Source organism: Hylobates moloch, unplaced genomic scaffold, assembly GCF_009828535.3.
Source record: "Hylobates moloch isolate HMO894 unplaced genomic scaffold, HMol_V3 SCAFFOLD_1, whole genome shotgun sequence".
Lineage (NCBI taxonomy): Eukaryota > Metazoa > Chordata > Mammalia > Primates > Hylobatidae > Hylobates > Hylobates moloch.
Window position 1 is genome coordinate 199025679 of NW_026652276.1, and position 25299 is coordinate 199050977.

The window sequence follows — 25299 nt, forward strand, 5'->3', positions numbered from 1 at the left end:
TTGCCTCTTCCTCTTTGTCTAATATTCCTCTGCCTCACGCTTCTAAGGACACTCATTTATTAGAATATAAGGCCTACTCAGATAATCCAGGATGGCCACCTTTTCTTAAGATAATTACACCTGCAAAGACCTTTTCTCCAAATAAGGTAACATTCCCAGATTCTGAAAATTAGGATGTGGACATATCTTCTTGGGAGAATCCTTCATGGTCCCTTCATGGGTTATCTCTCTAAATTCTCACAATGTCAGTCTAGAAGATGGGTACTCATAATACCACTTCTATTTCTCCAGTGGGGAGATAGGGCTTACTTTCTAAGGTCACACAGCTAATCAGTAGAGGAAGCAGGATTTGTACTCAGGAAGCTGGACTACAGCATCCACATTCCTAACCATGATGTTAAGAACACTACAAAATAGGTGCTCAGTAAGCAAATACCAAGCTTATTGAGTTGGTGTCCTTGGCACATTGTAGGAGTTCATACATGGCCTACTTTCTATGTCTTTCACTTTCTCTTTTACCCTTTTCCTTGTAAATAATAATAAAAAAAGTTTTAAAAAAAGGATCAGAATTCTTTGTTACTTCTGGCCTCCATATGGTAAAAAGCCCTAGTAGGTCAGCCCTACCTTTGGACCAAGAAGCTTAAGACAAAGCAGGAAGGCCCACATTCTCCAAATTCTCTTGATATGCTGCAGTTTTTGTCAGAGAGATAATTGTGTGTATATGTGTATGTTTTATATTACATAATAAAATATGTGTGTTGCTCAAAACAAACTGCTCAGTAAAATTACCAGAGCTTATGAGAAAATGGAATAGGGCAGACCACTCAAAACTTGGTGACCAACACACTAAAAAACAAGCCAATGAAAACAAAACAATAATTAGCATCTCAGAGAAAACTTGGACTGCCCAGAGAGGCAGCTCAGCATGGCTGGAGGCTGCCACAGAAGATATTTAAAATGTATGCACAAAAAACCACCAGCAGAGTAAAAAAGCTGGACATATGGCTTACTTTGTTCTTAATTTATTCTACAAACCCACCCCTGGTGGAGCTGCTCACTTGTGTGTGCCTACCCCCTCCTATTCCTGGCAGGTCTGCAGGACCCTACCTGCAGGTGCTGAGGCACACGAGGCCTGCTTCCACTTGCTCTATTCCAGCAGGAGTCAATGACGGACTTTACCCTTAAAATGAAAGAGCAAACATGAGTGCTATCCTCTTAGGCTATTTTATTCTGCTACATATATTTCTGTGATGTGACTTAGCTTATACACAATTAGTAAATAGGGGAGTGATATCAGTTTAACGCAGATGTCAAATTGGTTCATTCTCAACTTTTCCTTAGCCATAGGAGAGTAGAAGAATTATAACCTTCTGTAGGAAAGAAAAACACTCTGCTTCTACAGTGGCAACAGAAACCCATTTAGCTTTAATTTTTTAAATGTAAAGCTATTATCTGGACTCTTAGAGAGGAGTCCTGGACTTTGCATAGCTTTTGACTGGTCGTGCCACCTCAAGTGCCCACCCTGAAGGCAGACCCAGAGACTTTGAGCTCCAATTCTATCCATATTGTCTTAGTGTCATACAGTACTGCTCCCCTCTTATATCTATTCTCAATTGGTGCAAAAAGGAGAAAACACAGGCTCTGGTATAGGCAAAGCTGAATCCCATCATGGCAATCATCACAATAACAGCAACAGGCACTCAGAGTCCTTACTATTGTTACATGCTCTTGTGTATGAGTGTATTTAATCAACTCATTTAATCCTCAACACAACACTACAAAATAGGTGTTTTCAGCTGAAGAATAAGACCTGGGAAGGGTACATGATTTAGCTAAGGCCATTGTTATTAAACTGGCACAGCTTGGAAAAGAAGTAAAAAGTTCTAGAGTTGAAATGATAGTTTAGGGTATTGGGGTTAGAGGTTAAAGGCAGGAAAAAAAGAGCTAATACCAAGCTTATTGAGTTGGTGTCATGGGGACATTGTAGGATCAACTTAGATAAACTAGAATTTGTAAAATTGCTATGGGATTATAAATGTTATCCTGAGGCTGCTCAGATAATTGATAGATGATTAAACACACTATTTTTAAAAATCACATAACAAAATGAATTCAAGTTATTCTTCAACTAGAATAGCAGCCTAGAACAATTCTTAAATGTATAAAAAATGGTCTGTCTGATAGAAGAGTTAAACTTTTCCATAAGGGTTAAACAAAATTATCCCCCCTATTATTCTTTATAACTTGATTCAAAATGATTGAATGGTACTTTCAGATGAGCTGGACAAAGACTCATATAGAACAGAGAAATATTGCTTTATATTCCAATGATGTGGTTATATTATCTTTATTCGTGAATGGCCTGAACAAACAACTGACTCTGCAAGCTCATTATTGCCATAAAACCAAGTTGTAGCTCAACTTTTCAAATGTGAAAATAATTACTTTTAGAAGGATGTCCCAGAACTTTTAACCAGTTTATAAAGTACAAGCTCATACAACAAATTATCTTGATGAATATTTCACAAACAGGGCATCTCTTTGGAGAGTATGTGAGGAAGTAGAGCTGGTCAAAGTTGGACAATATATGGATGGTAAAAGGACAGTTTAAAAAATTTTTGCTTTTGTGGTTGTTTTCCAAATACAGCATCTGGTTATACTGCTTTAAATTGTTTTCAAGCTAAATCAATTGTTGCCATGCTACACAGAGCAGAACTTTCGGATTTGATTTTATATTAATCTGCATGCTGGAACTAATCTAAAATTATATTCTGGGGAGTACTTTAGCCCTCTGCAGGTATTTTCCTAACTCGCCTCAAGGGGAAGAGATACAAAGACCAGCAGAGTAGCACATATAAGTGGGTACATATCTGCTTTGCACCATACCCTTTTTACTCTTTTTTAATTCCAATCCTAATATATCCCATCTGGTCACATTTCATGTCTTATTATAAGTAACTATAAATCACTTTTTGAAGAAACTGAGGTATAAATAAATTGTAAAGTAAATTAAATATATTTTTAATACATTAGTTCAAATATATTTACATTTATTCAAGTACAAGTTCAATTGCTGGCATAAACATACACACATACACATTGAAGTATCTCCAAAATTTGCATAAGAAGTTGTTCTCCCAGTTGAACAACTGAATTGTTTACTGAATCTAAGGTTCCAGATCTTAGATTACAAACCATATTTAAAACCTCTAGATACTAAATATTTTATTTTCCCAAAAAAGGAAATTTGCAATAGCCACCTTTCCTAAGAAGACAGTATTCTCTTTCCAACAAGGCATAATTTTATCTTGAAAAAAGAAAGTTGCATGCACATTTAATGCATGATTTTAAAGTATATCTGTAGATATCATAATTCTTTGCAGGAATGGCTAATACAGAATAAGTCATCTTCCTCAATTGGTCTTCTACCTGACAAAAGGCTAAACTTTTCCCCTCACTTCTATTAGCTTGATACACTGAAGCTAATGTCTAGTCCTCAGACTGTAAGCCCTTTTACTAAAAGGGTAAGACTAAAACTTACAGTCACAAATTTAACTATTTCCACCAGTCCTAACTTTGGGCCTTGTTCTTTAAATGGAACATGAAAGGATTTTTTTGTTTCATTATCTGACAAAATACCTCTCTAAGTTTATTTTCCAAGAGAAAGAGTCACAGAGGAGATTTTTAGTACAGGTAGTTTATTTGGGTGGTGATCCTAGGACATAGGAGTGAGAGACCAGAAAAATTAGTTCAGAAAATAGGAAAAGCCAACATAAAGCTTCATTGCCACAGTTCTCACTGTGGGAAAAATGAGCTCAATTCACCAGGACTTACTGAGAAGCACATATCATGCTTCCCAGAATCATATTCCTAAAGGACAAGAGGCTGGAACATTGATCACCAGCTTCCATCTCCTATTGCTTTAAAGCTATCCCGGTAATTATCTCACCTGTACTTTCAGGTTCCCCAGCATCAGGGAAGGACTTGACACAGAAAGCAGAAAAATACTGGCTCTCTTGAGGTGGGAAATGCAAAGTCAATCTGAGCTTGCATAGACATGTATACCACAGCTACAGCTAAAATCAGAGGTAGGCCTACGTAATGAAATTCAGTGTTCCAGGGGTGTCTAAAAGCACCCAAATGTGGTGGTAGATGGTTCACGTGGTGACCTCCAGTGAACCACACCTCTTAGATGGCTCTTATCAGAGCAGTCACAAGTTTAGCCCTTCTGCTGTCTCTGGGCTGAGCTTGTTACTGCTCTAATAGGATACAAGAGAACTGATGCTGTGCCTATTATAGGCTGAGCCCTTAACTGATCTGGCAGCTTCTACTTCCTGCTTCTTGAAACGCTTACTCTTGGAACCCAACCGCTATGACTTGAGGCCCCCTGGCTTAGAGCTCTAGCGGGGCTCCTGGTCAATCTTCCAGATGACTAATGCTGTCCCAACAGGCAATACCATGTGCAGCAGCAGAACTGCTCAGTCAAGTGATGAAATCACAAGCTATAATAAAACATTATTTTATGCCATTACATTTTATGGTGTTTATTCAACAATCAATAGCCAAAATATCAGTCAAGAAACCTTGAATAAAATAGTGTTCCCAAAGTCCCTAGAAGGGACAGCTGTGTCTTCTATAACATGACCATTGGAGAACTGCATTTTGTAGTTTTGCCTATTTCTTACCTAGTCATATGGTAACCCTTATCTTATCCTTGCCTATCAGTTATAGCTGTGGAGGATTCAGAATAATTTTAACGCTTCTGACAGAAAATACTTTTGATATCTCTTGCCAAATTACTTAGCTCAGCATTATTGTGTAATAGATTTTCATGTATGCTCCAATTTTCTTCCTCAGTGTGGATGGTTACAGAGTTACCAGATTCATTAAATGTTCATTCAACAAAAAGTCATTTAAAATTCATTGAACAAATATTTATTGAGTACACACTATGTGGCAGGCATTGTTCTAGGTACTAGCATTATGAAAATTAACAAAATAGAGAAAAAAACCTCGTTTTCTTTAAGAGAGGAGATTGACAATAAGCAGAATAAATACAGGGAATATTCAGTATTTAGAGAGTGGTAAGTGTTAGGAAGAAAACTAAAGCAGGGAAGGGATGATGAAAATATTAGAGGGTGGATGTTAAAATTTTATAGTAGTGGCCCAAGATGGCACTGAGAAGACGGCATTTGAGGAAAGGCCTTGAGGAAAAGAGAGACGGAACAACAAGGAAATCTAGGAGAAAAGCGGAGAGAACAGCAAGAACAAAGAACCTGAGACAAAATTGTGCCTGATGTATTCAAGAAACAGTGATGAGGCTATTGTGGCTGGAACTGAGTGAGTGAGGGAACAGTAGTAAAAGACAAGGTCTAAGAGTTGATGGGGAACTAGGTCATACAAGATCTTTTAGTCATAGGATTTTGGCTTTAATTTTGGTTGAGAATGGAAATCACTGGAGAGTTTGGGCAGAAGGGTAATATGATCTGAGTGTTTTAAAGCATCATTCTGGCTTCTGTGTTAAAAACAGATATGGGGAAAGGGACAAAAGAAGATTCAGGAAAATCAATCAAGAGATAATTGCAATAATCCAGGCAAGAAGACAATGACTTGTACCAGAATGGTAATAGTACAGGTGGTGAGAAGTGGAGAGATTAGACAGATTCTGGATGTAACTGAAAATACAGCCAGGCAATGGGATTTCCTAACAGATCAGAAGTGAGGTGTGATTTAAAAAAGAGAGGCATTAAACATTACTCCAAAGTTTGAGCCTCAGCAACAGGATGAATGAAGTTTCCATTAACTGACATGAGGATGTCTGAGGGTTTACTGTTACACGTTAATTTTGAGATGGCTATTAAACCTACAACTGAAGATGTTGAGGAGGAAGTTTTATCAACAAGACTGGAATTCAGGATAGAGGTTCAAGCTACAGCTATAAATCTGGGAATCATCAGCATACGGTATTTAAAACCATAAGACTGGATTAAATCACTAACAGATTGAGTATAGATAGAAAAGACAAGGGGTCTACAGACTAAGTATTGGGTATTCTAAACTGTAGAGGTTGGTAGGGAAAGGGCATTTATATAAAATGGTGTATTATTTGCACATAACCTAGGCACAACCTTTCATATACTTTAATCTGTAGATCACTTATAATACCTAATACAATGTAAATGCTACATAAATAGTTGTTATACTAAATTGGTTTTATTTGTATTATTTTCATTATTGTATTGTTATTTTTTATTTTTATTTTTAAAATACTTTTTTTTCTTCTTTTTTTAAGATGAAGACTTGCTCTGTTACCCAGGCTGGAGTGCAATGGCATGATCTCGGCTCACTGCAACCTCCACCTTCTGGGTTCTAGCGATTCTCCTGCCTCAGCCTCCTGAGTAGCTGGGACTACAGGTGTGCGCTACCGCGCCCGGCTAATTTTTGTATTTTTAGTAGAGATGGGGTTTCACCATGTTGGTCAGGCTGGTTTTGAACTCTTGACCTCAAGTGATCCACAAAATTCGTGCCTCCCAAAGTGCTGGGATTACAGGTGTGGGCCACCACACCTGGCCTATTTTAAAAATATTTCTGATCTGGGCTTCATTGAATCCCAGATGTATTAGATGTAGAACCCGTGGATATGGAAGGTCAACTGCAAAGAAAGTATTTTAAGGAGGAGAATGTATTTGACTGTCAAATTCCACACAGTCCAAGGAAGATGAGGTTTGAGAACTATTAGATTTACTAATAAAATTGCATTGATGGTCTTGGTAAGAGCAGTTTTGCAAAAACAGTGGTGGTGAAAGCCTAATGGATTGAGAATGAGCTCTCTCTTGAGTAGAGAAAGTAGAGCCTGTCACTACAGAGAATCCAAGGCTTTTGTATTAAAGGGAAAAAGCAAAATGAAATTGACACAGTAAAACTTTTTTTTTTTTTTTTTTTTTTTTTTAAGGTGGGAGAAATGACAGTAGGTTGACGGGAATGATCCAAAAGAGAATGATTATGGTCGAAGAGAACATTGAGAATTGCTAGAGTCATGCTTTAGTGGGTGTAAAGGAATGCCTTCATAGTGCATCAATGAGGGGTTGGTCTTAGCTTTATGAACAGTTCAAGCTAATTCTTCATAGCAGGAAAGAAGGTAGAGTGAATGGATACAGATGTAGGAGTTAAGTAGATGAGGTGGGAGAGTTCATGAAGTTCTTCCTAAAGACTTCCATTTTGACTGTCAAATAGGTATCAAGGTCATTAGCTAACAGTGATTATGGTAAAAGAGATGTTGGAGGTTTGCAAAGAGGTTCAAAAAGTATGAAGTATCAACTAGGAGAGCATGGATTGGGATATATAATATTATTGCAGCACAGTACTGAGGACATTGAAGGACAGTGGTCATGAGTGCAAGTGGAAGCGGTCAGCATCATTGTGTGCTGCATAACATGTAGCTGTGTGGGTGCAGGAGCCACACAGAGTTGGATTTAACCAGGTTGTGTTTGGCTAATTGATCACAACAGCATACTCCACTCTCCTCATCCCCCTCACATTTTCATGGAAATATCTGCTTTCTCTTCCTGACAGAGGAATGTTGTTCAGAGATCTTGGTGATTCTGACTCAGCTTTCAATATTTTGCCCAAGGATGTCTTGCAAATGTTTTGTCTGTTGTCGTTCACTTTTCCTTTCCCATCCCACAATTCATATGTTTTTCTATTTTCCATGTTATGCAATATAGTTGTATCCTGACTAATTTTCCAAAAGGGGGCAAAGACAATCATGGAAGGAGAGGTATAATTAGAGCTTCAACAGTATCTCAATGATGTTCAATAATATTTACTGAGCATTTATGTCCTGGGCATTTAACATACATTTCTAATCATTTTAACAAGTTTCCCCACCTTAAAGGAAGGAAACCTTACAAGGTAAAAAGAGTTGCTCAGCTAGTATAGGCACAAGCTAAGATCCAAGCCCTTTTCTACTTGTCCCCACAGAATTGACTCTGGCCACAGCTCCACACTCTCTAGCCCTTATTTGCCAAGACCAAAATCAAGCTTTCATTGTCCCAGCTCTAACTGTTGCATATTCAAATGCTGTTATGTGGGCTTGCCCAAATATCCTTAGTCCAAGGTGTCATTTCCAGTCTTACTTTCCAACCACTAGACCTCATCTGCTCCTGATCTTGGGACAAAAACTTTTCGTTTTCATGTTCCAATCTTAACCCATTCTGCAACACTGAACTTTTACTGATGCCCTCTTGTTCAGTTTTAAACCTCTGAATACCTTTGCCTATATTTATAATATCCTGGCACTATGACATTTTGGGCCAGATAATTTTTTTTAATAGTGGAAGCATGTCTTGTGCATTATAGGCTGTTTAGCAGCATCCCAGACCTCCACCTACTAGATGCCAGTGGCACCCTTACCCTAATTGTGACAAACAGAAGTAGCTCCAGACATTGCCAAATGTCCTCTGGGAGGCAAAGTCTTTCCTGATTGAGAAACACTGGATATGAAATAAAAAATTAGAGTTAATTTTAGTTTTTTGAAAATGTTTCTGTAATTTTATATTGCCACTTTATCCACAATTAAAGATAAGTCGCAGTCTAAATTCATTATAATAGTCCCTATGTTCCCATTATACTTTGAAATAAATAAATCTATAATAACATTTATCACATTTAATTATAGTGCTTTAAGAAACACAAATATCCCATACATATTTTTGGCTATAAAACTAGCATCTCTTTGGTGACAGAGATCATGTAATTTGCATCTCCAGTACTTGCAAATATCCTAATACATAATATGTGCTCATCTTGTACTTTTAAACTGTGTTGGGAGGAATTCCATGTGTTGGTGTGTTGGCTTTTTAAATGATCTATGAGTACAGAATACCCATGTATTGTTTTGTAACCTTTATTCACATCACGGCCCTGCCATCTAGTGGCTACTTACCCAAACTACAGGTACAATATCTGGGATGAAAGAAGCTAACAAGTTGTATTTCTCAAATACAAAAATGCAAAAGTACATTCACTGTCATAAGATAAACTTCAGAACTCCTTTCATATATGTGCAAATATATTTTTCAACTACTGAAATATTCTAATTTTTAACTCTTTGCCTAGTGAAATTAATTCACCTGTATCAGGCTTTTACCTCCCATATATAAACTTTTTTGTTTTTTATTTTTTTGGAAATGAGTGAATATATACCGACGTAATGTCTAAATTATCCCCCTTTGATTTTATACAATATCCTTTCCTAATCAAGCTCAGCCTTTCCTGCTTTTTCCCTCAGTTACCTCTCTCCCTGAAGAATCTAAACCATTGAACAAAACACCTGCCAAGACACAGAACTCAGAGAAATAAGAAGACCTAAAGAAAAGCTCCCCAGAGAGAAAGATTCATTGTTGGATTCAGCCCAAAGTTGTTCCACTATTTGGATTGAAATAGGCAGTTTTGTGCATCAGGCTGTTAGTGTGGTTACAGCATTGACTGAACTGATACATCAGTTGGATAGGGGTCCAACAGAATAGAAGGAAGGTGCGAGATAAGGTTGGCAATTCAATTTCAACTTAACTATTTAGTGTTTGAGAGATCATAAATTATTAATTCATATTTATGTTACAAAATGTATTTGCTTTAGCACGAAGGCATAAACAAATGTCTCTAAAATATGCTGAATTGTTCTTTCATGTATCTGTTTTGTTGAGATCATTAACACAGTTTGAAGTCAAATGCAGCAGATGCATAAACACTCAGTTCTTTCTTCCTAATATTAGCTCCTGATATATTGATTTGAAAGATGAATATTTATTTTTAATACTGCAAACTTACCAGTGACATAACCTCACTTTTTCACTGTCAGATCCTTAACATGTCTAAAGTTTAGGAAATTTAGATCAGTTCCTCATTGCATAGATGAAGCAATTGGGATTTTGAAGGGTTTAGCACTTTCTCCAAGGTAATGTATCTAATTATGGCAAATGATTGTAGAACTCTCCACTGTTGAGAGAGTAACTATTAGCTCAGAGGCTGCACCATAATTTAATGCCTTAGGCTGCACACACCACTAAGAGGATGACAAGATGAGACTACCAGGCTCAAGCCCATCATGCTTCACATCCCTTTGTAGCTCACTAATCTGCAGAAGTTCCAACCTCTCTAAGTCCTTCTTTTTCTCATAAAATCATAATCCACTAACTGTTATTCTCTCCACTTCTTCCCCTCCCCAAATAAACCCTTCTAGTGTCTCATGTGACTCTCATCTGTGTTCAGCAGTCCAGTCCCCTTTCCCTCATTTTCCCATCATCTCCTTGCCTTACCTTAGTTGAAACCTATCTGGTCCCTGAGAGAATGTCAGGGCCAGGATTGGAGGTATGTGCATTCCTTGCTCCCTCCCACTGCTACTTTCAAATTATTTCACCCCTTCCCTCCTGCAAAAATTACTGTTCTTTTGATGTTCATGTCATCTAGATATACCACCATTTCTTAGTCCTTCTCAATATCTTCTGCCAACATCCTAGTCAAATCTCTTCATTTACTGAAGTCTTCCATTCCTGGCAAAAGGTCTTCCATTCTAACCCAGTTCCTTCCTTTATCCTTGGTGATTTCCATACCTGACTGGATGATGCAAAAACTCTCAGCTTCTCAGTTTCTTTACTTCCATATTCCAATGACATTTTCATTTTTTCCACTTCAGTCATCCATTCTGTGTCACACCTTGGATCTTTTCATCTCTTAAAAAGCAGCAACGCTTTCAAAAATTTCAAATAATAACATCTAACTTTCCTTCTACAGCTTCCTATGCATTCAGGTCATTGATGGAAGTACTCCATACAACCACAGTTTCTCAATGATGTGGGGACATTCAATTCTTTCATCTCACCACTTTCTTATCCATCAGTCCCCTCCCGCCATTACTTCTCATCTTGTTCAACACAGATCCCATAATCAATACAGTTCCCCCTTTGAAATACTTTCAACTCCCAGACCTTTCTTTGCTTCACTTGAGCTGATCTTACAAAAAATCCAATCCATGGATGAACTCACTCTGCTTCAAACCTCTCTTTTTGCTATGTATGGAGATATTTAACTTTTTGTCTGTAGCTATATATGTAGAAACAAAAGGAAGGGCAGTTTCTTACATGACTCAGTGTTCAGCTTAATTTTTTTCTTTTGGCATAGTGAGTTGGAGTCCCACATATTTATTTTCCTTTCACGTTTCTCCCCCTCCTTTTTTTTTTTTTTAAAGTCTTTTGGAGAAAGCTTTTTAGAATAAAATTAGTCTCTTGTCTCAAGTTCTGCCTGATCTCTTGTGGCTAGGGCAATTTATTCCTAGATAAATAGGTCTCATGTTAGGAAAGCTCATTTTTACCATGTTGTAGTTTCATTCCCACCAAGAAAAAATAGGGGGAGGAAGAGAGAAACAAAACAAAGGAAAAAAAGGAGAAAATAACACACACAAAAAAAAACAAGGGAGAACAATCTTGGAAAAGTAATAAATAACATATTACTCTGAAGTCTATACATAAGATTGCAGGTATGAAAATGGCTTATAAATAGGTTGCTGTTATTTTCTTCCAAAATTTAAGTTGTCTAGCTTCCATATTTCTAATCAGAAAAAATGGGGGGGGGGTAGAAGGAAGAAAAAAATTGAAAACATGATTTTGGAAACTTTTGATCAGGAAAGATTTTAGAATTCAGTCCAAATTGTAGAAAAATAATAAAAATTAAATAACACTAGATAAGGCTAAAATCTAATAATAAGTGTACTATAGTTTATTCTGAAACATGATTTTTTTCTCTCTAATTCCCTAATTTTGTTAAACACAAAATCATAATAGGACAAACTTATCTGTAAAATAAGTTTTAGTCGTATTATACTTGGCTTGATTATTTGCATAAGGTGCAGCAAGAATAATCATTTACCATACTGGCTCCCTCTTTTTAGAAATTGGCTTTGCTGGAAGCTTTTCCATAAGGAATCTAAGATTAGACCTTTTTAAAAGCCTCACGCCCAGCCAATAATTTATCTGTGCCTTCAGATACCTGTTTGAATTGGGTGAAAACTTGGGGTTCCTGGGCCTATCAGAAAGGGACATTCTTTACTTAAGACAAGTCAGGACCCTGTAAAGGACAATGTATGAAGTCAGCTTTTCTAAGGGGCTTTTATCAACTCTATAGGTCAGCCTGCTCTAGATCGAATCAACAATCCTCATTAATACATCAGCTCTCCATGAGAGTCCTGGAAGTTTTCTCTCTATTCCAATGGCACAATTTCTAAAGTTCCAGAAACCTATATTTAAGAGTACTTCTCAGAGTATTATTGCTGATTATAAATCACCCCATAGAAGCATTAAAGTAAAACAACAATTGTGGATGACAAAGGTCTTAGAACAGTCATGGTTAAAGACAGAATTGACAAGGAAATTTGGTTACTTCTGTGGCATACAACAATTTTACATAATAATCATAATCACTACTGATAACATATATTAAGACATAACAGAATCACAGGAATCTCATACAATTTTGGAACACATACTAATAACCCATTTATATAAATATAATCCAAATAAGGTTAAACACCATTTTGTATTTGACAATGCTTTCTGTATGATTTTTATTATACCAAATAAGCTGAACATGTCTCTTTTGGGCTTCAGAAGACCTAATATCAAAAATTAATGAAGTCAACAGAACTGAATTTAAAATTTGATATTAGAAAGTTTGTCAAATATAAAAAGCTTAGGACACTTCATATCACATAGTAGAATCACAGGTCATTGTAAAATAAGTCATTCATTTAGCCAAAATGATAACTCAAAGATTTCCAAGAAAAGGCAAAAATCTTTATTCTTTGAGAGAGGAGGCCTTAATTTCCCAAACAACAAGCCCTTGAAAAGACAGCATGAGGACAATTAAATCTGTCTCTCAAATCTTATAAACAAATCTATTAAATTTTAATTATCTTGACTATAAGATAAAATTTTCATATACCTTTTTATAACCTCCTATAATTTTTTATTAAATAGTTGGTTAGTGCTCCAAGAAAACTTTGTTAATCTGACACAGGGGCCTAGATGCTGGTTTGCATTAGTGTGCTTTTGATATTAATGTTTAATTTATAGAGAAACTCTGAACTAATTTTGTCTCTCAAAATTGGCCCTAACAACCTCACATGTCCACCTATTCTGCAATAGTCCCTGGGCCCAGAGGTATTGAATAGTTTTAATTTCTGGCTCTGTGTCTCATGAACATGGTGTATTTTGATTGTCATTTTCTCCCAGGTCTGAAGATGAGGCTTTAATTGTTGTCAGTGTTGAGATTTAGCAGGACTTAGTGTCCTTTTTAGACCCATGCATCAAAGCCCTGTAACTTAATAGCACAAGGACTTTAAAAGCAATGCAGAAAGTTACATGGAGGAGATAACCTTAATTTTTAAAATGTTTAAATCTCAGTTTTCCTAAGCAAATCAAAATTTAGTAACAATGACCTAGGAATTATTTTGATAAAATGTAAAATCTGTTAGGCCAGTTACCAAAAGTCAAAAAACAAAACAAAACAATAAAAACCAATTTTCTGCAGTGTGACTGCTTTTCCCTATAACGAGTCCACTTAGATAACCTGCAAGTCAAAACTAATGAAAATGGTACTTGAATTAGTTAGATATAGGAAGAGTATGAAGCCAAGAGCACAAAATGTTATACTGGAAGAAAATATGTCCTTTAGACCTTTAAGGCAAAACAGTTTTAGCTTTGGGCCACAAGAGTAGTTAGAAGCTGAGTGAAAAAATTACAGGAGCTGACAAAAAGTTGAAGGAGAGAGGTATTATCTCAGGCCTTCTTGAATGAGAGAGAGCTGAAAACAGTGAGACATGATAAAAGTTGACCTTTTGGGTTAAAAAATTAAAATCTTATGATTTTATTAAGCATAAATAAATACCTTAAGAAAATCTTGTTGTTCTAATCAATTCTTTGGCATATTAGTGTATTTTTAATATCAAAGTCAAATCTCTAAAAGACTATTATAAATAATTTCCTTTTAATTATAGCCAACTTAATCACAATTTTTTTCCATAAATTCTCCTCTTACAAACCTTATTACAACCTATACAAACCATTTACAACATGCTTGGACTTGCTGTTTTGTCCTAAACATCCCTCATTCCTAAATAACCAGTGAGTTTACTTTAGGACAAAAACTTACCATACAAGATTCTTTCTCATATAAAATTATTTTCCTTCTAACCTTTCTTATCAAAAATACCTCTTTATATTTATTACTTTCTTTACTAGTTCCTTTTACTTTGTTTCAAAAATAACCTTTAAATAACCTTTGAATTAGACAAAAATTATTTTCCTTCAAATAAGATTTTTAGAAAAATCTTTTCTTATAATTAAAAAAAATTGGAAATGACCTAGCCATTTAATGAGTATCTAGTATTTAATTTAATGTAAGTTTACATTCCAAATTATATGACAAGTTTATTCCATTTACCTAAATTTTTATAGTTTACCAAGATTACTTATGAAAACATTTAAAGTTATTTCCCTGTTAACCATTTTAGAGCCTGTGAATTTCCTGTGTTTACCTAAGAAAGAACCTTAAGGTTAAATAGATGGTTTTTTTGGTTTATTTGTTTGTTTTTGCCAACAATGCAGGATTTAGCTATTTTCATTAAAACAACAATATTTAATGCTTTCTTGATTAAAAAAATTACACAAAGATAATTCTCTTTTGGGATGTATTTATAGCTTTATAATCCTCATGACAAATTTTGACACCTTATAATATCTAGCAGAAATAAATATAACACTATTTGACCAATAAATCTAAACAATAATGTATGTTGACAAATCTGAAGACACATCTAATTTTATTTTACCAATAATTTAAAAACCAGCTATCTATTAGAGGTTTACGTAAGTCACGTGAACTTGAAAAAGTATTTGGGCTTAAGTTTTCTATTTTTCTGATAAAATATTTGATATAAAATTTTTTTTTCTTTAAGCCAATTAATTACAGCTCTTTTATATACTTTGGTAGTGAAGCATATACAAGACACGCAAATATGCAGACGTTTTAGATACACAGGTAGTATTAGATCTTATAGATTCATAAGACCCCTTTTTCCTCCTATTTTAGACTTCCAATTTCTTGATAATCTGTTTCATTACCCTAGGCAACTGTCAGACAGATAGCCCTAAATTTGCATACTAAAGGAAAAACTCCGGTAAAAATCAGATAGTGAAATTTACATCTCAAGTACATATATGCACACACAAACACCACACACACACACACCCACACACACACACACACACACACACAGACTGAGAGAGAGAGAGACTGGTTTGTTGGAGTTAAAAATGAATGCCAAGTCAAACATAAAATTCTAGAAATCTCTCATAGGATTTTATAAGGAGGCCAGTATTATTTAAACAGGTAGTTTTAAATTTAGTCTCTGTCTTTTAACTGGACCTCTGAGTTCTGGGCAGAGCCTACAATAAAGCCTGGGTCTCCAAAAACAGAGACGTATCATGAAACTAGGCCAGGTAATGCTTTTACAGTGCACTTTGTTGCAAGGACATTTCTCTAAGTGTCTAAACCATGTCACTTCTTATCTTAAACACCCAAGAATAGCCCCTGTTGTATGTAGTGACTATTTTAGTCAAAAAAAAAAAAAAAATCAGGTAACATAATACAAAAGCAAGCAGCTTAAGGTCTGAGAGGAACTTGTCTGTTTGTAGTCTTGGAATTCCATAATGAATAACAGAGATTTCTCGCCAGAATGGAGTCTGGGGCCTTCACTGTTTTCTTTAAGACATTCCAGGCTGTTAGAAATTATTTTAGGTCCCTTATGTAGCAGAGGGTAGCAAGAGGAAGGAGAGATAGACCGAAGTAAATGGAGAAAACAGAATTCTGTCTATTGAGAAGAAAAAAACCTTTTTCCCAAAAAAACAAGATAATGGGAAAGAACAAAAGTATAAAGGCCTTTTAAATACATATATTAAACACTGCATATGTATGTACATATAGATGTAGTATTATGCATATGTATACACATATACATCTTAATTAGCTTTTAATTAAGCTGACTTTTAATCACTGAACTCTTTAAAATATCATTTAAAATCTCTTATTACCATATTTTATCTGGGACAAACTGATTTTTCAAAAGTAACACAAATACCAATCCAGAAAGGATTTGATTTACAAACCAAACTCAGGCTGCCATGGTGAAAGGGCAGAACCTTAGCTACTGAACTACAGCATGGAGTGATCACCGTTGTTGCTCTTTCAGTTTGGCTTTGCTAGCAAAAGGTGACCGTGTTACATAAATAAAGCCCTTCAGATAGTCAAAATCTTTCTTTTTTCCTTTTCTTGGCCATTTTTTTTTTCTTTTTCCTTTTTTTGTACACAGCTTTGGGAATTTAGGCAATTCAAAGGCTGTGTTCCCCATAATTTGGAACTTTCCTTCAGATTTAACCAAGTCAAGTAAAGTTGGTCAAACCCAATGGGAGAAAGACTGAAATAAAACAACAAAAACAGAAACAAATAAACAAAAAATCAAGCAAAACAAATAAATGATCACACAACTTATATGATTACGGGGTGCTCTAATAGTAAAGAGAAATTAAGACCACCTGGTTGTTAATTTTTAGTCATTAAGGAGAATTTCCAAGACAAAACCATAATTCAGCTACTCACCCAGAAATGCGGCCCAGGCTGAAACTGCTCTCTAACACCTTAAAAGCAGGGAAAAAACTCTCAAACTTGTCTTCCCTGTTGGAAGTGAGCTAAAGCTCCAGAAAGGAATTGCCTGCCTCTAACGTCATGGAAGCAGGTAAACTCGCATTCCTTGTTGTTAGTGAGTAAAACTCCAGAAAAGGAGTTGTACAGCAAAATAAACCTCAGATCTCAAAGAGATCAGAGATTCTCTGGAGTGGGGAGCTCCTATGCCTCAGCAGATTTTCCTACTGGTTTGAGCAATAAAGAGCTCAAGCTGGTCCCAAGCACTGATGAGAAAGTTACCAAAGGTCAGGGCCACCTCCACTCAGAGTCCCTTTTGATGATCACCAATTTGTAGACCAAAAAGTACCTGAGAGAGTTCCCAATCAATTTAGAAGTTTATTTTTCCAAGTTTAAGGACATGTCCAGGAGAGAAGTCTGTGTCTTTCTCCAAAGATAATTTTCAGGGCTTCAATATTTAAAGGGAAAAATCAGTCTTAGAGGAAAGAGGGAGGGTATGGTCATATTACCGAATCCACATATTGCAAGAGGAAAGGAGCAGGTAGGAGATAGTCAATTATATATTCATCTCACACTCACTAAATTGGCACTTTACATAAGATAAGGGGGACACACAGTAGCTACCTGTGGAGACATTTAACTTTTTGTCTATAGTTATTTGCTTAGGAACAAAAAGAAAGGCACTTTCTTGTGTGATTCAATCCATGAAAATAGGACATCATCCCATTTATTTATGTCTTTTTCAATTTGTTTTATCAATGTTTTATAATTTTTGGTGAAAAAGTCTTTCATCTTTTGGTTAAGTTTAATCCCTAAGTATTTTATTTTTTTGTTGGTGATGTAAATGGAACTGTTTTCTTTCAACCTTTCAGATCATCATTGATTTATAGAAATATCACTGATTTTTGTATGTTAATTTTGTATTCTGCAACCTTGCTGAATTATTTTTTAGTTTTAACAGTTTTCCTTGTGGAGTCTTTACGGTTTTCTATGATTATGTCATCTGCAAACATAATTTTCTCTTCTGATTTGTATGCCTTTTATTTCTTTTTCTTGCCTGACTGCTCTGGCTAGGACTTGAAGTATTATGTTGAATACAAATGATAAGAGTGGACTTCCTTGCCCTATTCTGGATCTTAGAAGAAAAGCTTTCAGTGTTTCTCCATTGATTATGATGTTCAGGGTTTTTGTTTTTTGTTTTTTGTTTTGAGATGGAGTCTCACTCTGTAGCCCAGGCTGGACTGCAATGGCACAGTCTTAGCTCACTGCAACCTCCGCCTCCCCGGCTCAAGTGATTCTCCTGCCTCAGCCTCCCTAGTAGCTGAGATTACAGGTGTGCACCATCACGCCTAGCTAATTTTTGTATTTTTAGTAGAGGCGGGCTTTCTCCATGTTGGTCAGGCTGGTCTCAAACTCCTGACCAAAAGTGATCCCCACGCCTTTGCCTCCCAAAGTGCTGGGATTACAGGCATGACCCACCACACCCAGCCGATTGTGGGTTTTTATATATACCCTTATTGTGTTGAGGTTCATTTCTTCTATACTCATTTTGTTGAGAGTTTTTAAGATCATGATAGGATGTTGAATTTTGTCAAATGCTTATTCTTCATCTATTGAGATGACCATGTGGTTTTTTCTTTCATCCTGTTAATGTGTATATTGATGGATTTTTTGTATGTTAAACAATTCTTGTATGCCAGGGATAAATCCCACTTGATTATGGTTTATGATCCTTTTAATGTGCTGCTGAATTCTGCTTGCTAGTATTTTATTGAGGATTTTGGCATCTACGTTCATCAAGGATATTGGCCTGTAGTTTCCTCTTCTTGTGATGTGTTAGGCTTTAAAATCAGGGTGACACTGGCTGATAAAATGGGTTTGGGATTGTTTTCTCTTCTAGTTTTTAGAAGAGTTTAAGAAGAATTGGCATTAGTAAAATGAGCAAATCACAGAAGAACAAATACTATATGATTCCACCTATATGAGGTATCTAAAATAGTCAAACTCATAGTGAATAGTCAAACTCATAGAAAATGGTTGCCAGGGCTAGGCAAAGGGAAAAATGGAGAGTTGTTTGACGAGTATAAAATTTCAGTTATGCAAGATGAATAAGTTCTAGAAATTTGCTGTACAATATAATGCCTCTAATTAAGAATACTGTATTGTGTGCTTCAAAATTTGTTTGCGGTAGATTTCATGTTCAGTACTCTTACTACACACTCACAAAAAAACAAAGGAAAAACCTCCACCCGGAAACTTTTGAAGTGACAGATATGTCTATTATCTTGATTGTAGTGATGATGTCACAGGTGTATGCATATTTCCAAATTCATCAAATTGTATACATTAATGATGTATAGTTTGTTGTGTATCAATTATACCTCACGAAAAAGGTAGAATAAATTTTCCAACCTGGTTTTTTTTTGATTGTCAGCTATCTAACATCTTTTGCACTTCTATATAATTCCATTTTAGAATTTGTGTGTCAATTCCTATAAAAAATCTGCTGTGACTTTCAAATGAATTACACTGAATCTACAGATTAATTTGGGGTTTACTGATATCTTAACAATATGGAATCTTCCAGTACATTATTGTACTATTCCATTTGTTTTGGTCTTCTTTGGTTTCTTTCTGCAATGTTTTGTAGTTTTAAATTTAGAGGTCTTGCATATATTTTGTTAATTTTTTCCTAGGTATTTGAGGGGTTTTGTGGCTACTGTCATTGGTATTGCTTTTTTCTTTGTTTGTTGGTTTGGGGTTTCTGTTTTAAATAAACTTTGTAGTTTGGAAACATTTTAGATTTACAGAAATGTTAGAATGATTGTACAGAGTTCTGGTGTACTCCTGACCCAGTTACTCTCATTGTTAGTATCTTACATTTCTGATTTATTTTTGTCAAACTAAGAAAATTTTATTGGTGTATTACTCAAAATGGTAACTGAATTGCTTTTAAATTTTATTTTGAAATGTTTGTTGATAGTATATAAAAACAAAATTGATTTTTGTATATTAAACTTGTGTTCAGTGCTACATGCATTTATTAGTTCTGGTAGTTTATGGATTTCTTTGAATTTTCTACATACACAAGTCATGAAACTGTTGAACAATGATATTTTTACTCCTTTATTTACAATCATTATGCTTTTTATTTCTTTAGTCTGCCTTATAACACTAACTGGGAACTCCAGGCCAGGTGTGTTGCTCACGTCTGTAATCCCAGCACTTCAGGAGGCCAAGGCAGGCAGATCAGTTGAGGTCACGAGTTCGAGACCAGCCTGGCCAACATGGAGAAACCCAGTCTACTCAAGATACAAAAATTAGCTGTGTGTGGTGGCGTGCGCCTGTAATCCCACCCATTCAAGAGGATGAGGCAAGAGAATCACTTAACCTGGGAGGCGGATGTTGCTGTCAGCCAAGATCCTGACACTGCACTACAGCCTAGGCAACAGAGTGAGGCTCTGTTTCAAAAATAAAACAAAAAAAAGAAGGAAGAAAGAAAGAAAAAGAACTCCAGCACAGCAGACATCATGTCAGTAGGTATCTCTGCCTTGTTAGCAACCTTAGGTGGAAAATGTTCCTTTATTCTGCTTATGTGGTAAATTAGGTTGCCTGATTTTCAAATGTTAAATTAGACTTGCATTTCTGGAATAAACCCTACTTGGTCTTCTACAGAAATTTTAACACTTGTACTCTTTAATCGATCCTCTCTTGTGGGACCTTTGTTATTTTAAGGATTCTAGTATTTTATTTTATTTTTTTTGAGATGGAGTTTTGCTCTTTTGCCCAGGCTGGAGTGCAGTGGCGCAATCTCCGCCTTCTGGTTTCAAGCGATTCTCCTGCCTCAGTCTCCTGAGTAGCTGGGATTACAGGCATGCACCACCACGCCTGGCTAATTTTTGTATTTTTAGTACAGACAGGGTTTCACCATGTTGACCAAGCTGGTCTCAATCTCCTGACCTTGTGATCCTCCCGCTGCGGTCTCCCAAATTGCTGAGATTACAGGCGTGAGCCACCACACCCAGCTGTATTCTGGTATTTTTAAGTAGGATTGTAGTAATTATCCCTGCAGCTAAATCATTACATACTTTCATAATAATTTCTACATGAGCAATCCCTAAAAATGGAATTGCTGGGATAAGGCTTTCAATATTTGCTATAAAATTTTCCACTAGAAGTTTTGAATAAACATATCCTCTATTTCTACCAAAAGCACCTCCTCTACAGATGCTCCTCTGCTTATCATAAAGTTATGTCCCAATAAACCCATGTTACAGTTGAAAAATTGTAAGTTGAACCATTGTAATTTGGGGATTCTTTGTATAGCATTAATATATATAGTAACCAACTCTGGATGCTATCATGGTTTAAACTGCCAATTTTACAAGCAAAGATGTATCATTTTAATTTATATTCATTTATTCATTAATGAAGTTAAACTTTTTTGCAAATACTTCTTGGGCATTTCTCTTTTTTTAGTGTAAAATGCTTATTCATACCCTTTGTCTATTTTGCCAACTAGAGTGTTAAATTTTCTCTTAATGATTTGTATAAAAGGTTATATTTATCTTAAGCTTTTGTATCAACTACATGATATGATAATAATAGAGTTATTAGGAACAAGTTAGAATACAGATTGGAATCTCAGAGATTAAGGCACTGACCTTAAGCGGTAAATTAAGGATGATGCCAGATTTTAAAGGATGGTGAACACTATCTTCTGTAGAAAATAGAAAGGCTTTAATAGGGAGATACATGATCTAATTTACGTTGTAGAGCAGAGGTCAGCAAACTGTGGCTTTTGGGCCACATCTGGTCCATTGACATTTTTGTAAATAAACTTCTATTGGAATATATCTACAACCATTCATTTATGTATTGCCTATGAAAACTAACATGTGAAGGGGGCACTAGCTTGATCTGCCATATTATATTTCTTTTTTAAAAAGCTGCCAGTAGAAGGCACTGAGAGAAAGGTATAAATTGTCAGGAGAAAAATTAAGAAAAGATAGGTCCTGGACATCAGGAAAGGGAGGAGGTATGTTCTCAAAAGAAGAGCATAGAACATAATATCCAACTTTGCAGACAAGTCAAGTAAAATAATGATTAAGAAGCTGTCTATTATCAGTCAGAAACCTTTAAGACAGTTTCAGCAGAATAACGGGGGTGGGAGCCAGATGGTGGGGGGTGGAGAGCAGATACTTGGCACTGAAGGAGTGGAGGCAGCAAATGGCTCATTCAAAAAGGCTGGCAACGAAGAAGGAAAGAGAAGAGAAAGATATACAGTAGTTTAAATGAGAAATATTTAATTTATGTGATGCTTCAATTTCAGGCCAGGTAGGTACTCAAATAACTTATTTTTTTTTCCTTTGCAAAACTTCAAGTTCTTATAGCAGCAAAATAAATACATTTTTTTCGTTAAGGGTAATCCCTATCTCATATGTTAATGACACGAAAATAACATTAAGAGCTTGGTTCATATCACATAACATGAACAGTAGTCTTGCAAAAGTTGAGAAAACCCAAGTCATGAGACGTAGGGATTTTCTAGGTGTACTGCTCACCCAGATGTATCACCACAAAGTGGTATGTATCTTGATGCAGCCAACCAGTCCACGATCTGTCCTTTTAGCCTTTCAGACTTAGAAACTTAATTTCATCAATGTGAACACATTTAGCATATTCGGGAAGGTGATTCATACTAACAAAGCTCATCAGGGTCTGATATTTAAGCCATTTTATTTATTTACAATCAGGAGTTTGATTGCCAAGCAGTCTAGACATAGTGAGCCCTGACCAGTGAGCCCAATTATCCCTAGGGTATTTGGGAAGCAAGGAAGCAGGGTAAGGAGTTACTTACTGGAATGTGTAATGACATATGGCTTTGATGTGACAGTCTTTGAAATAGCTATATTCCTGTCGAGTGGATTCTTGAATCGGCCTAACAGAGCATTTTCTCTTCAGGTGAAGGAATGTTCTTACAAATTTGCTTCTTCTGCACCTTTATTTCTAAATTTCCTTTTGAAGTACATATCCATTCCTTACCACTGTTAATACCTTTCTGCCTAGGAACAGACACATCTCTTTAAAATGTTCTGCTTTTCTCTGCACTGAATGCATTATGCATGTTATTGCTTAGCTTTCAAAGTTCTTTGAGGACATCTACGATCACTCCATATAGATGACATCATTTCATTTTTAATGATGACTTTTACCATTTCTGAGGACAACTATAATTTCATTGTTTATTCTACTTTTCTTCAGGTAAACTTCTTTACCTATATTTTTTAAAGGACACCTTTTATTACTACCATCAATTACCAACCCAGTTTATTTGACAAAAGTAAAAAAAACAAAAAGATAGGCACAATAAGGATTTTGTATTCTTTATATTATATTCTTTAATATATTTAAAAATTATATTCTTTAATAATTCATTTGTTTCACCACTACCTGTACACTGATATGCCATCATTTATTATCACAACTGCTCAAACATGGTATTATTTTGTATTTTTTCATGCAAAGTCTGTTACAGTTCTGCAGTCCTATCCTGTTGCTGATGATTGCAAAAGTATTACCTTGTAATAACATCAGCACTAGTCTGACTTATCAAATCCTGATGTGAATGTCAGCTCAACCTTTAAAAGAAACTTAAAGAAAATATGAGTTGTTTATATGAAATGTTCCTTAGGATAGTATCATTTAAATGAAACCAATTTCCATGGAAATTATCTAGTATGTCTTTCACAAAATTCTATAAAAGAGCTCTGATGGTGCACTTAAAGGGCTATCATTAAACCATTTATTGCTGTGTAGGTGCTGATTTTAAAACATTTTCTCAGACATAAAAAGATATAGTTCTTTTGGACCTACAACATATTGTTATTTTGCACAATTCATTCTATTCAATTTGTATAACACTCTTAAGACATTGTAAATGTCTGAAAGTAACTATGAGGAAGAAAAAATAAAGAATTATGGGATTTGTTGAAAAAGGGACAAGTGGTATATTTTCAGAGGCTATTTGAGAATATATAGGGGAGCTGATTAAGCACAGACAATCCTGGAGGAAAGCCCAAGAAAAGTTTCTCTATCCTTTTAGTTAGCAGTGATTGTGGGTAATGCTCTTTGTCCAGAAAGCTTGTGAGCAGAGCTTCCAGAAAGTAAATATTGTATTCTCATCCGTAAGATTTTTAGGACTTTTCACTAAAGGATAGCAATTGTACCTGTCATATAGCATTAAATCTTTATTTCCAAACTTAGGTTTAGGGTGATAGAGAAAACCTCAACCAAATTTTAAATAAAATAATAAACATCTTAGTAATAGTTTGGGTACCATAAATATTATATATAGGAAATACAATTAAACTGATGAGCTACATACACATCTTAATCTCAGAGCTTTTTTGCATTAGTTTCAAACACATCTTAGAAAATAGTAGATATTTGTTGGCTGTTACCTCAGCATCCATTTCTATTTTTTTTTTTTCCCAACCAGAACAAACCTGATTTCCTTAGGAGTACTTACCCAACCTCAGTATAAAGTGACCATGTGGATGGAGTGGACAGACCTCATCCCCAGGTTGAGTCCTGCAGAATGTCTTGCACTTGACTACAGTGACAGTGATTGATCCAGAAATGGAGATGTATCACATTTTGGCCAATAAAACACTACAGATGTGCTAAGGACTCCTACAAGCGAAGTTTCCTTGCTGCTGTGGGAGTTCCAGGAACTTTCCATGAACAGTGTGAGAAGAATGTGAAGTTCTTTAATGCTGCCATGAGGGGATCTAGTATGAAAACTAGTCCAGCATCTGCAGGAAGACAGAGCTACAAGAATCAAAATGGACTCAGTGTCCAGATGGCAACACGAACTGATGAATTAAGTCTCCCTTTTGTAAAGCCTAAAATTAGAGCAGTGTGTACACAATTCAATTACATGAACTCATACTCTCCAAGTTTTTTCTTTCATAATCCACTTTGGTTCAGGTTTTCTGGTACTTCCAAAAATCTCCCAGCCAATGTAGGAAGGTAATTTGGAACAGTGGAGGAAGTACTGTGGTCAAGAGGTCTGAGTTCTGGTTTAGTTTTGCCATTATTTGTGTGGTCTTAAGCAAGTTCTTTATAAGAAAACCCTTTAACCACTGTATCCTTTTTACAAGAGCATTCATTCTAGATGATTTCTATTAATATAACATAGAACAAATCGGCTAGATGTCTACCAATTCCACACATCTTTCTGAGTGTACAGGTGGACTGTATTTATTGGCCTCCCATTAGTTCAGTTGGGGAATTGTGATTCGGTACTAAAAGATGGGATGTAGACCAAAGGGACGAAAACCACACCAAGGCCTTTTATTTCATATGATTCCAAAATCCTCTCTTCCCTCTCTTCAATGACTATGGAGGCCAAATACTGAGGATGGCAGAATCAGGGATCTCTGATTTTTACTAGGATTCAATACCCTCTTCCTTCAAGTTTTCAACCTAACTTTCACAAAATATTTATAAAACATTCTGAAAACATCCCAATGTATTTCTGTTCTT

The 25299-nt window shown here is 35.7% G+C and overlaps 1 long non-coding RNA gene across 1 annotated transcript in view; it reads right to left on the reverse strand.

Moving 5' to 3' along the window:
* The window catches only part of LOC131380934 (uncharacterized), a 76675-nt gene extending 52373 nt beyond the window's left edge, over positions 1-24302 (reverse strand). The window contains exons 1-2 of the long non-coding RNA XR_009209226.1: positions 24281-24302; positions 1108-1180 (exon numbers count right to left, since the gene is read on the reverse strand). This is a non-coding gene — a long non-coding RNA (uncharacterized LOC131380934). The remainder of the gene's footprint in view (positions 1-1107; positions 1181-24280) is intronic.
* Between the last annotated feature and the right edge of the window lie 997 nt (positions 24303-25299).